The sequence below is a fragment of the Neodiprion virginianus genome, chromosome 2, assembly GCF_021901495.1.
Source record: "Neodiprion virginianus isolate iyNeoVirg1 chromosome 2, iyNeoVirg1.1, whole genome shotgun sequence".
Lineage (NCBI taxonomy): Eukaryota > Metazoa > Arthropoda > Insecta > Hymenoptera > Diprionidae > Neodiprion > Neodiprion virginianus.
The window spans coordinates 26,507,351-26,521,058 of NC_060878.1; the positions used below are offsets into that span (position 1 = coordinate 26,507,351).

At 36.4% G+C, this 13,708-nt stretch overlaps 1 protein-coding gene and 2 non-coding genes across 3 annotated transcripts in view; all 3 read left to right on the top strand.

Moving 5' to 3' along the window:
* The window catches only part of LOC124299329 (LIM/homeobox protein Lhx4), a 133,307-nt gene that overhangs the window by 6,555 nt on the left and 113,044 nt on the right, over nt 1-13,708 (top strand). The window lies entirely within an intron of this gene.
* Nucleotides 3,576-3,648, top strand: Trnaa-agc (transfer RNA alanine (anticodon AGC)). The gene has a single exon. It is a non-coding gene; the product is annotated as a tRNA-Ala (tRNA).
* On the top strand, nt 4,973-5,046 carry Trnat-agu (transfer RNA threonine (anticodon AGU)). Its single transcript has one exon. It is a non-coding gene; the product is annotated as a tRNA-Thr (tRNA).

Here is a 13,708-nt window from a genome sequence, read left to right on the forward strand (position 1 = left end):
AACATGACCGTTTGTTGAGAAAACGTAATAAGGAGGAAAAAGTATACGTTCGTCGGTGGAAAATTGAGAATCGATTTATTTCCGGCAGAATCGGAAGTTCAAATAAAATTGATATTACAATCACACGAATTACGTCTAATCACAGACTCCCCGGCTTGAATAAAAAAAGGATACTCATCATTGTAATTCTATATTACAGTTTGAGAATATTTGAATAAAACTTCTACTTCTTCTTCTTCTTCTTCTTCTTCTTCTTCTTCTTCTTCTTCTTCTTCTTCTTCGCCACTTGGTTTGAGACCTCAATAAGTGAGGAACGGTTGCACGAGTTGAGTTGAAATTTGAAAGAGGAGTTAATGTCATTGAAATCTTGCCTCCTATTGATTTTGAAGTAAATCAGAACGCGTCGTAAGACGCTTTACGTTTTTTAACCGGTAGATTGCATTTATCGTAAATGATTGGTAATACGATACAGACGATACAGTATTATTGATGTCGGATACTTGCAAAGAGTAGTGAAATCCGAATGAAAAACATCTGAGATGTAAAAAAAGCTGACAAGTACCGTAATTACGTTTTAATGAAATACTTATCGTCAATCTTCACCGTGAAATCAGGAAAAATGCCAAAAAAGATGATTGCCAATGTTTTCTCGCTACCAAAGTTGGGACGTAGTATCAACGATTAATATCCAAGCATTCGTTCGGATCTACCTGCTACTTTTAAACTGCGAAAATTTATCGATTTTCCCATTTTCAATACACAACAATCGGTTGTAAAAGAAGTCATACAATAAATAGCTCGTCATGTATCCTGCTAAATACGCAAACATATTTCCTTAAAGAAAAGATGTCAGCAATTATTTGATGTCTAGGTACACTGTCGCTAATCGAATCTCGAGATTGTTAATGAAACAAAGCAGTCAACATTTGTATACTTTTCTCTCTTTAATTATCAAGACGGATAAGAAAGAATCGTAATAACACCAAAATGCCGAAATTTAATGCATCCGGAAAGATTTCAAATGTTTTTGATTCGGAAGTAGAGCCACGAAATCGTGTCGTTGAAAGTCAGTCAATTTTTGCTTCCTTTGTGTCTGTTGTTTTTTTATCCTTCTCTTCTTTGTACTTTCGTATTATTTTTTTTTTTGTCGAATAATTTTTTCCTCTCAATTTACTTTACTTCGTTTGCTAAATATTTTTTCTTTCATCTATCACGCGAACACGGATTATTACGGCAAGCGTGTACAACTCATGGCCGATGAAAAACGGTGACCGTGAACGTGGCGATTGTCACGGTCGGTGGACTTGTGCATGCCTCTTGTTACTAGACTCCTTTCTAGAGATGTACTTATTTTTCTTAGCTCATAGTGTTACCTTCGGTATGAAATTGTTGTACAGTTAGTCTATGCTTCGTTGGGACGAACGTGGAATGAGAACGGTTTTATTCTTTGCCGCAATCCTCTACTTGTATTATTATTACTTGGGAAGACGAATTTTTCTTTACATACAACGCAATTTTCAAAAGGACACGTTATTCTTACAAAGAATTACCGACGAGTATCTCGCAATAGTTTCTGAAAAAATCATCATCGGAAGAGATTTCAAACTTCTGTGGAACGACTTGCGAGACTTTGATGAGATGCCTTTCCGATAAGCATTGTAAAGTTTATGTTAATTGGGTGCAGGTCGATTAAAATTAGCGAATATTGTACTTCGATTATGAAAAGCAACGTATCAGCAAATGATTAAATAAATCGTAACGGGTGGCATGAGGTGCGGATTAAGTTTTTAAATAATAAATTGTAAACAATGAAATTAAAGTATGTTGAGGCTAAGAGTTATGATATAATGAATAAATATATTTCGTTGACTATTTTCAGGACCCATTTCTTAACTGTTACAAAACTTATTAACGTGAAATAAATATGTGTGCTGTTTCAACTGCGATCGAAATTTTGTAGTAATTGCAGCAAATAGAATATTAACTTCTCATTCTAAAATTGTGGCAGATAAAGCGAGAATTGATTAAAATTTTGTTTTTCTCTTGCTAAAAAATTAGCACTAGTTGTAAGAAATTTCACACCGTGTTATCCCACATGAAAATTTATAACAGTCAAAAAATCTTGTTTGAGGATTCGAAGCTCGTAAGCTCACCAATCGCACGTTCCGAGCACGTTCTTTACATTTTGCACGCAATTCGCAGGCCGAGCGGGTGATATATAATAAAAGCCAGTCCGACAGTGCGACAATAACGTTACGGAACTGATATAACAATCTTCGGACTTATCCGAGCTTCTTCCAGCGTTTAAATGTCAGTGCGGTGTGTTTTTGTTCATAAACTCCTGATCCGGATACGCAAAGTTACGTTTGAAGTTAGGTGCGTGCGATGTAAGATTTATTTCCTACTCGCACGGGGAAATTCGGACGTTCGTATCACCGATTCCATTCAAACGCACGCTACGTGATCTTCGTGCGCCAAGAACGTCGTGAGCTTTTCGACCGTTCAAGAGTGACTCGGTTTGGAAAAAGTGACAGCGGCTTCATCCGTAGTACGGTAACGAGGCAACGAGTATGTACTTTGACGTCACTAAATACGACTTTCAATAAAGTGGACGATTGATTAACTGTTAACAAATCTTCATTCGTTACCGATATTTAAGTAGTTGAACATTGTGTTCGATTGTTTTATATAACAGGATACGGTTTCTGAAGAAACAGACGACTTATTAACTATTAACTAATCTTCATTTCACACAAAGAAGTATATAATACAAATCCCCGATTTCGTATCTATAGCTAAATAATTATTTCACCACATTAAAATATACGATTTGTTAACAGTAAATAAATCCTGTTCACTATAAACAAGACTCTTTTCTCATTGTCAGTGCAGAGTATTAGATTACATTACGCATCGCTGCGTGAAATATGTACTTCTAACTTATACCCATATTTATTACTTGAAATATTCCTTGGGGAAGATGTGTTGCTAATAGTGAAACTTGTTTTGAAAGTTGAGAAAAAAAATTCGAAAATCAGGTTCAAAATTATTATTAAATCTGCAGTAAATGGAAAAAAAAAACAATTGTGTTCAGAGACAGGTATTTCGTATGGTTTAGTTTTGGTATTTAGTTTTGCATGCTTTCTTAGCGAAGTTTCGTTTCAAGATAGATCCTAAAACGAGAGAGAATTTTCGTGAGAAATTGAAACGAAGCAATGCTTACTGTCGAAAATTCTAAACGTTCCGGCTTGTAAATACCTAGTTTAAAATTTCTGTTACACAGTAAAATTTGTAATATTGTCACAAGAACGTATGTTGTTTTTTCTTGATCCGTAAATCGAGGATAAACACCCTAACAAGTCGGTATAATTTTCACTAATAGAAACAGACGGAGCAGGTACGAAAAATTGAATCCGTCGTTTTCCAACATCATTTACAATATAGGATTATTTTTCCTCTTTATTTCTAAGGCAAATTGATAACAACCGTAATCAAAGACCCAACGGCACAATGCAAAGAATCACTGCGGATGAATGATTGACCGGATTTTCTCAATTGTCAGCTTACCTGTTATCGGGGGCGTAGCTCAGATGGTAGAGCGCTCGCTTAGCATGCGAGAGGTACCGGGATCGATACCCGGCGCCTCCAATCCAATGTTTGAAATTTTAATGTTTTTTCTCACATTCATCATTTTTAATAAACTCGAATAACAAATTTGAGAGAACAGATTCTATCAGAAATTTTAAGTACCGGCTGGCCCAATGAAAAGCTGCAGTTTACCTAAAATGTATTTAGCAGAGGGATGTATTATCCGAACCCACTTACTTCAGAAAATGTTAATCCGAGAATTCAGAAGCAGAATTTAATAACGTATAGAGTCAATATTCCTGAGAATGAATTTGTAGAAAATCTCATATTATCAAATGTCCAAATATTATAGAAATAAAAGTTAGAACTTGATCGTCTAGAAACGGCGGAAAACAGATATCCAGAATGTAGAAGGGTCATTATTCAGAATCGTACAATTCGGAAAGATCAGGATTCCGAAAATAACAGTATAGATGGCTTTTATCGACAGAATTTCACATTCCGAGTCCATCCAAATAATCTATTTTGACTTGTAAAATGTTTTATATACAGAATCAAAGAAATTCTTCGATATTTTTATGTCATTAAAAGTTTGAATACGACTTTTAATATCATAAACTTATATTTCTTGGCTTCTAATATCATATGAGTTATCGACTCTTCTCATATATTGCGATTCTTCATTCTGACGGTTCTGATATACTGCAATTCTATATTACGAGCCTTTTATGGGATTACTACTCGGAGTTTTAACCGTTCTGATTCTTCATTCTTCGCATTTGTGAATTCGAATAGACGAAAATTCTACGTTACGATCCATACGAAGGTTATTTATTTGCGTGAGTAAGAAGTTTCTTCTCTGCATGCACGATGTATAAGGAGACTCTAATGTGTAGATGTTATGTTTACCCTTTTTGAATCCTTGCTTCCGACGAGAAGCCCGTAAGACCAGCAATGCCGTCTAATAAATGAGATGCGGATGTGAAAATCATTAATCTACGAGAGAATTTTGTTGAAAGAATGTAAATTTGAATGTTATTTTTTTGCGTTCGTGAGCAATCGCATTTGCGTCATTCTGCTAATGGCCTTTCGGAATTTTCACCAGTTGTGTAATCTAAATTCTATAACTTCAAATTTCGATACTTTTATATTCTATTTTCATTATTTCTGGCTTAATAAAGATTAACCACTTTGTTCTTTCGTGATTGTGAGTTTTCGATATATTTATGTTCGAAATTCTGATCATTCTGATTTTTCACCCGCATCCGATAACGAACTGCCGTGCAGTAGAATTATTTTACTTTCGTTAAAATATGGGTGCTCATTGCTGTTCGAGTAAATCAAACTTTGAGACATCTATAAAACTTTGTGAGTCATCATCAACGGCGCCGTGGCTTAGTTGGTTAAAGCGCCTGTCTAGTAAACAGGAGATCGGGGGTTCGAATCCCCCCGGGGCCTCTTCCTCGACGAAACGTCTAGTCGGGATCAAGATTTTTTATTTTTTTTATTTTTTTGGAATTACTTCTTGAAATCGACGTTCCATTCCCGGTGAAAATGCAGCTGGTTAAAGCTATTTATATTCTTATCTGCTTCGGCATGAAAGCAAGAGTACAGAGATAGGGCTGACAATTATACCTGATTCGAGGTTTGGAGCACCTGTATATTTACTCAACTTACGCATCGTCGAACCGACTATCGGAGTTCGCGTTTTTATAAATCCAGTCATGCAGAAATATGTACACGCGTTCCAATCGAGTTTCCGATGGAACATATTGATCTTATCAAAACTAAAATTAGTTAAAAATCGATACTCGTAACCAATAATAATTATTACGAGAATGATTATTATCATGAATTCTTACTATGTATGTTATTAGTTAATGTAACCTAGGTTCAAAAAGGGAACGTTACGGCAGCGTTGTCGGAGTAAATTGGGTATAAATATCAAGGAGGAAATAATTATCTGAATCGATGTGTCAGTAAGATTGTAGATTGTATATAATTCACCTGAGTTAACGAAAATTAAATGAACTATTTAAAATTAGCTTAAATAACGAGAATTTACTGAGAAATAAATTAATTGTGGAAACTTAAGTGAAATCGATTTGAATTAATTTGGATTCGTGCTAGAATTATTTCTTTGTGCTGAAAGCAAAATTAAATTAAAATTAAAAAATTAAATTAAATTGACGGGGAATACGAAAGAATGATTGGGAAAGTTTTTTAAACTCACTTAAATTATTGCAACATATCGAGAAAAAAAATGAAATCAAATTCTCGAATTGAAGTGAATTAAGTTGGAATAAAGAAATTTATCCGAATTAAGACATTAATTAGAAATAAAAAAATTCAGTTCACTCAGAAGAATTAATTTAATTTAATTAAACTCAAAAAGTTATCGTGTCACTTGAATCTGTAGTTATTATGAAGGTGTGATTGAAGCATGTTTCATATCTTATGTGACAAATTTCAGTTCAACATGCCAGGCCATTCGAGTTGTCAGTGTACCTGGCACAATTTCTGGATTTAGAAAATCAACTGCGCATGCGCGAGTTTTATCGGCTGTTCGCGCAGACTAGCCATCCCGAGTTTCAGTTGTCAAACTGTTTCTGGCGGCGATGTAGTTGAGACGAATTTTCGAGGTTAGACTCCTCATATCGCGTGACTAATGCCAAAAGGGCGTATAAAAATTGTACGCCCTTTTGGCTTTTCAAAACCAAAAGGGCGTATAATTTTTTTTTTTGTGCCAATCGTTTTCTCAATATATTCTAAGCCTAAAAATGAAAAAAAAATTTTCAAAGCCAAAAGGGCGTATATCTCAAGTTATAAAGCCAAAAGGGCGTATTATTTTTTTGATAATAATTTCTAATTTATTCCTTACTCAATAATATGCAATTTTTATTCAAAATTTTGAACAATCTTGATTTTTTTTATACGCCCTTTTGGCTTTAGGCCGGCAATTTCCTAAAGCCAAAAGGGCGTATATCTTGAGATACGCCCTTTTGGCGTTAGTACATCGAAAAATTTTTTTTTGCAGATCTTTACGTTTCGAGTGATTTTAAGTCGAATGGCAAAAAAAAATTTTTTTATACGCCCTTTTGGCATGGATCCCTATCTAACTGCTGTAGTACGCCCTTTTGGCATTAGTCACGCGATATAATTGAGACAGTGACTCGGAAAGGTTTGGGAAGCATTTGTTGCTGGGTCGGAAAGTTGATTCTTCAATCAACGATCGGAATTTAATGCTCGTGCTCTTTGAAAATTCAAACGTACATATTTTGCTTACGTTGGCCCGCCTGCATCGCAGTCAAGAATATCGCTGCGGGAAGATTTCGCCGACCAATGAGATTTAATTATTTGGCGCATGCGCGGTTGATTTTCAAGTTTCAAGAGATTGCCCCGGTATATTCTATACAGCAGAAGCTTCTCTCTGTGTATTTCTTCCTTCATCTATTCCGACCGCACAGTCTATGACTCTGGACCCTTCGATTGGTCTCGAACAGGTCGTACGTATTCCGTCACAATCGGGTAGCGGTATCCGTATCATCGGTATATCACCGGTTAAACGAAACCCTCGGAAAGTATGACCTATTCGCTGAAATTTACGGTCTCAGGACCGTCCTCATGGTCAATCTTGAGTCCGGCGAAGGCGCAGCAATCGCGAACCTCGAATGCGGTAGTTACAATAAAACCGAAGCCAATCACACGGATCGCTTCGCAGACTCTTTTCCCGCATCGTAATTCGTTCTCTTTCGAAGCCTCCCTTGCTAAACGTCACATCCGCGCGACGTTTAGATTCTCTCAATTTTTTCATTAGCACATGGTGCGATTTTGTCTCTCGTATCAGTATTTCAGGACCTGTAAGCGGACACACTTATTTCGAACTTTATTTTCGCATGCAGAAGTCGCAGAAGATCAGAATATTTATAAAAACCTGAAACGCTTCGGCCAGATCATGTTCTTCTTTCACGGTTGGGTGCCAGTTGCGAAAAGCAGTAGATATTTTAACCGGAGAGCAGAGAAGAATCTCAGGGCGTTTGGAATCATTTCCTCGGGCCTAATTCAAATTTCTCATTCATCAACATGTGATGTTAGAAATACTTGCAATGATAGAACTGGGTTAGAGGTAACAACCTTTGGAGTTTCTATGTAATCTCCGTTTATTTGATCAAAGAAACACAGGTAAAATTACAGAATTGTGGGATATTTAATATTACAGAATCCGGGGCTCTAATAAATTAAAAGATCGTATAATTAAATCCTCAATTTCCTTTTGTATTGAATGAGATTTGATATTTATTATTTATCAGCCTGCGATTTATGAAACCTAGATCCTATTTCTTTCTGGTCCAACAATTCTCCATTCATTTAGGAACCTAATCTATTTTGGAAATATCGCTACATATACACTTGATTAAAGGGGAGGCTCGCAAGAGAAAGAGAGGGAGACCCAGGTATACCCTAAATTGCTCGGAAATAAATACTTTTTATAGAATCGAACAGGATTGAGAACTATCGTATTACAAGCGCCGACTATCTGCAAAAAGGTTACGAAGAAACGGTCCGAATAACCGAAGTACGAACAGATATGCTCTTTGAATTTGAAGAAACAGTCAGAATAACGGGAGTACAAACTGATCTGCTCTATCAAGTGATTGCAACGATATCACTTCGAGCTGCTGTGTATCGCTGATTGTATACCTTTTTCGCTGCATCTTTGCGTCGTAACACGCTTCACGTATCGATTTGTGTCACGCGTGCATTAGAGATAAAAGAGATCTTTATCTATGCAGATGCAATATTCTCAGTCAATTACGCGCACGTTCGATTTATTACCACTGGAATACACGACGTTCAACTGATCGGTTCATCTTACAATTATCAAGACTAGTTTGATTGCTTATCGAAATTCGACCGACCACCTGCGGTGTGCATAATGCGGTCATAATAATAATCCATGACACGAGTCACAGGATAATTGTTCAACTTCCGTATAGAAACTCTACTGAAAATGTTCATGTGCAAATTCGTTAAAGTATGTAAGAAATGACATAATTTAAAATTACAAAAGCACGAATCAGTTATACTATATAAGTGGTCAACTATGTAGTGAACCATATGATTTCTTATCTAGTATAACTGATAATTCGTGGTTTTTAAAATTTATTATGTGATTTCTTCTATATTTCGTCGAATTTACAAGTTGAATCATGTAATAAATTGCGTGCTGAATTTTTTTAAAAACATTTTATGTTTTACCACATGAATATTTTCAGTAGGGAACGTTTTTGACGAAATATAATTGACATACTCCCGCTAAAAAATTATACGAAAATAGTTAAAGACTGAGCGGTAACCGGAAATAGAAATTTCTCTCAGTGCATGTTATTTAATACAAAGTTCATCACCTTGTTTGACAGAAATATCTGAATACCTATCATTGTTCATTTAACGGCCGAATAACGCCGCTCGATCCGATCGGTAAAGAAGATTTCTTTCCTACTGACCGACGCGGATGCCGCAAGAATTCATCGTCAGAGAATACGGTTACTCGATGAGCCCAGGCTCGAACTTACCGCAGATGCAATAGGGAAGTTTGAAGGAAAAATTGTCTGCTTTTCATACGTGCATAAAGTAGGAGACTTGGAAGTGATTTGGTCAGATTTTTTCATGTCCGTTCGTGTCGAAAATTCTAAAAGTTGTATGCAAATTAATTTCACTGTTCCTATGTTACACCCATATCTTTGTAAGATATGCTCTGGTACTAGAACTAGAACTAGAACTTTCTCATAATCTTCTAACAATGACACAAAATAAAATCTTGAAACAACTCTATTTCGTTCAAGTAGTAACAAAACACGAGTCACGCCTTAGTCGTTCAACTTAGCATCATCAATATTTTTTCCTTCGTCATCAGTTTCTTTTTTACTCATTTTTCAATACGGTTAATGTTCCTTCTTATCGACCTGATGAATCGGTCACGCTACAGCAACGCCTGCGACTAGTGTATAAATTTGTACATTCATTATTGTACAAACATGAATAAATGATATTCACAGCTAATCAATCGCACGTAATGATTAATTTAGTGTAACGTAGCGCGTCTTGTGTCGAAATCAAATCGTTATTACACGAACAGTTGCTTGGTTACGATGGATGACGCCCGTAAATTTCGGGGGAAATTTTTTCAAATCAACTCGGACATAATGCTCAGGTGAATAGTAGAATAGCGAGATGTAAAAAATCTAGAAGCATATCTTCATAGCGATGAATTGACAATCAAGAAGTATGCAGTTGCACTTCATTGCAGTTTTATTAGTCGGAGACGCGTGACGTACGTACGCACTCAAGGACATTCGATCATTTAAATGGGACCAAATAAATTGGTCAATTAGAATATGCCACGTAACTCAGAATTCTGAGACCGACGCCGTCGAAGAAATATTTTTTCAAAATCGTATAAACGTTCGATTATTATCAAGAATTAGTTTAAATAGCTATTGGATAAAAAATTGAGAACGTTTTCAGTATAGACCACGTTTAGCTTCAAACGAAATGGCATAATTTAATAACTCTAGATACAGATCCTCTTATGGTCAATCGATGAATGCAATTTTTAAGAAAAAATAACAAAGCGGCGTGATCAACGCTGGGTTATGTAAGAGAATTACGTATCGTGGAATACAATAGCTCGAGTGCACGTCATCGTAGTGAAAGGGAGTATTTTGCTCGAATCCGCTTCGCACAAAACGCAAGGTTACGAGCTCATGAGTCCAATCACTGATCACTGATTGCGAGCATCCATATTTATGTGGATACGTCGCACGTTGTCGCACGTGTACGACGGATTGATTTCAGGCATGAAGTAGAAAAACGCGACATAATTCCACACGTGACAGAATAACGCCAGTCAACAAAAGAATCGGGCAAAAGGTGCGCATGTAAAACGGGGTAAAAGCCCGCGAATTTGGAAACGGAGCTTGGTCTGGACTCGAAGAGGAAGCGGTTGCTGCACCAGTCGCGCCATCGTGGCAAACCACTCCATTATTTTATATCCTCGTGAAATTCGCTTTCGGAAAAAAAGGGCGCAAAAAATCAATGCGCAGTCGGGATTGGCCGGCTGTTTGGGGTGGCGAGGGATTCGATTGGTCCGCGCTTTTAGGGGTGGCGCTTAAAGATGAGCTCTCGCTATGTCATCCCCTATATTGATCCCAACCTCGGCAGGTAAGCAAAGGCCCAGGATTTTTCTGTTGAAAGGATCTCTGTTGTTGCAGAACGAAAAAAAGCTGTTCGTGTTACGCGACACGGTTCTTTTTTTTTTCCTTTTTTTTCACCAAAATCTTCGACTCGAAGCGTATTCGAATCGGGTACCTACGCCTAGGAAAACTCAACCCGAATACATGCTTTGAGGTGTGAAAAGTATAGAGAACAACATAGATCAAGCTTTCAGGTATAAATAATACCGTTCTTTGGTAATCAAACAAGAACGTATGATTGTGATCGTAGTTATTTAAACTCATGTTTATGAGACACTGGGAATAAAAAATTCAGATAATGACACGCAAGTCGGAAAAAATGAAAAAAGAATTACGTAACATGAAACACGGATAAAAGGAATAAGGCCTGGACTTATGCACAATGCACATACACGCAATCGAGTATTTGAATGAAATTTTTTTTTCCATTTTTAGGGGTGCGTAATGCAGTGAAAGCCAAAATAACGGGGACGTGTTTTTTGTTTTTCGTTAAAAATGATAATTTTTTCATGTTACAGGCGATTGAATTTCACTGATTTCAATATATATAGATATATCTCGACATCGGTGACGTCGCAATGTTATAGTTTTCGATCTGTTATATTAATGGCAATTTTGATTCAATCGAAAAAATAAAAAATACGTCCAAAGTATTTTTTTTTCCAATCTACAAGAGTATGAAGTAAAAAAATTTCATTCAAATACTCAATTGCGAGCCCCTAACGCGGATATTAGATATCACGCATCGTCGGTTCGAGGACAGAAAGAATAACCGTAATGCCTCATGTGGAAATTTAATTTTCGGACGCTAGCTGGCGGTGAATTCAACCAAGTTGACGTTATGCCGGGTAGTTTACTTTCACGAGAGCTCGTATAGCTCTGATATATGTGGGCGAGTGACGCTATGCAGGGGTTGCAGGGGTTGCAGGAGTTGCAGGGGTAGGGCGGCGATGTTATACGTCTACACGTTACGTATGTACGTGCATGTCCCGTATGCCATACGAGTGTAACCCACGTCTGCTTACCGCTACGCAGCACATACGCTCGAATGCGGCGATTCTTCCCGATATTCGCGTAGTAAATACTTCCTTGTGTATTTCAGGCACAAGCCTCTGGAATTGACGACCCCTACATTGTAGCACAAATTGTCCGTTTTGTCATATGGGCTTGGATGCGTGGACGTAATATGTGTACGTTGAAAAAAAAATTTATCGAACCAAACAACAATTTTTTTTTTTTTTTTATTTGACTTCCAGTTTATTTGCTTCGAACAACTTCTCGCTAAGGGCAACGACTTTTTAGTTGAAACGAAAATATCGATGCATTGATTCGTATGCTGTATGCTTTCGAGTTCGATGCATTTCAAACAAGTACATAGTTATTTCATTCGATTGAACGGGAAATTTTGGAACAAAAACTTCGCTTGAATCAACAAATTTCATTTAGTTCGTGAAAGAATAGTACTTTAATCGCTGAACATGTCGGTTCGAAAGTACCGAGAGATTGGAAATAATAATCCTACGCTTGCTGAAATGTCAACGATATTGCCAGATAGTATATTTGGCTCAATGTCATGTTTGTCCGACGTAATCAATGATAACTATGATCAAAGAAATGTGTGATACGTTGAAACAAGAATTTGTTTCACAAGACAGGTTGCGATATTCATTTGAGAAAATTATTTTTCCATCGGATCATACATATAGCTACTTGAAACAAAAACAAAAAAAAAAGTCCATCCAAGTAAATGAAGATATGTTTGAGTGGAACCAAGGAAGAGTTCTTGAGCTGCTGTATTTACCAAAATTAATTCAAGTTATTGACTGATAGAATGAAATATCACTTTTCTCAGTTTTAAACAATCATGTGTAGTTGAAAATTGAAAGCGGACACTTGAAATTGACTTCAAGAACTCTCGATACCATTGCATAGGCGCTTGCAATAAATGAATCATTGTTTCTACGAAATGAACATTATTTCACCAAAAATGATATTTTTGCTGATTCGATAGTCTTCTTATTTTTTGATGTGCACGTTTCCCGCTTGAAAATTAATTAATTTATGTAAAATAGGTAACTTAAAACCCCAAAAAACTACAATTTGCCTTCATTAAAATTAAAAACTGAGGTTGTGTGGTGATAAAATGGCACCGAGAACCAGGCTCTGACGTCATGATGACATTTTCCAATACCTGTATCCTGTTATTATTGAAGAATTAAAAACTGGTGGGTATAAACCCACAAAAATTTACAAAAACATGACTTCGTTGATGAATGTGGCGTTGTAGGTTGTTACGCTCTGTCATTACGGTTAGCAAACTTTTCGAAAGCAAGGAACCAACAACGAAGCAGCTAAAAATGTTGTCTAAGAAATTAAATCAAAACTATTTTTTACTTATATTTATTCTTATAATGTCGGACACCTTCTCCGTGGAAACGTCATTGGGAACGGTAAAATACTACTAGGATTGCTATTACTAATAGGAACTGTTGCAGTTTGAATAATATTTTGATGATTAGGAACTACTCATCAAAGATACGTATATCGTAGTTGTACGAGCATTTTTCACCTGCTGATAGTTTTTTTTTATTTTCATTCGTACGACTAACGAAAATTGAAAAGCTACTGCAGCTATAAATTTGGACGTTTAACTGTCCATTGCAATGAAAACAACTAATTGTAAGTACAAATAGTAAGTTCAAATAATTAAATAATGCTGCTCTTGTTTCAATGCTTAAATTCTCATAGCAGAGCAATCATGAATTCACTAGAGTTTAGTGATATGTAGCGCAAAACGTGCGCGTTACAACCTAACGCATGTCTGAATATTTCTCTTTCATTTCAGTGAACCAGTTTATTAACTG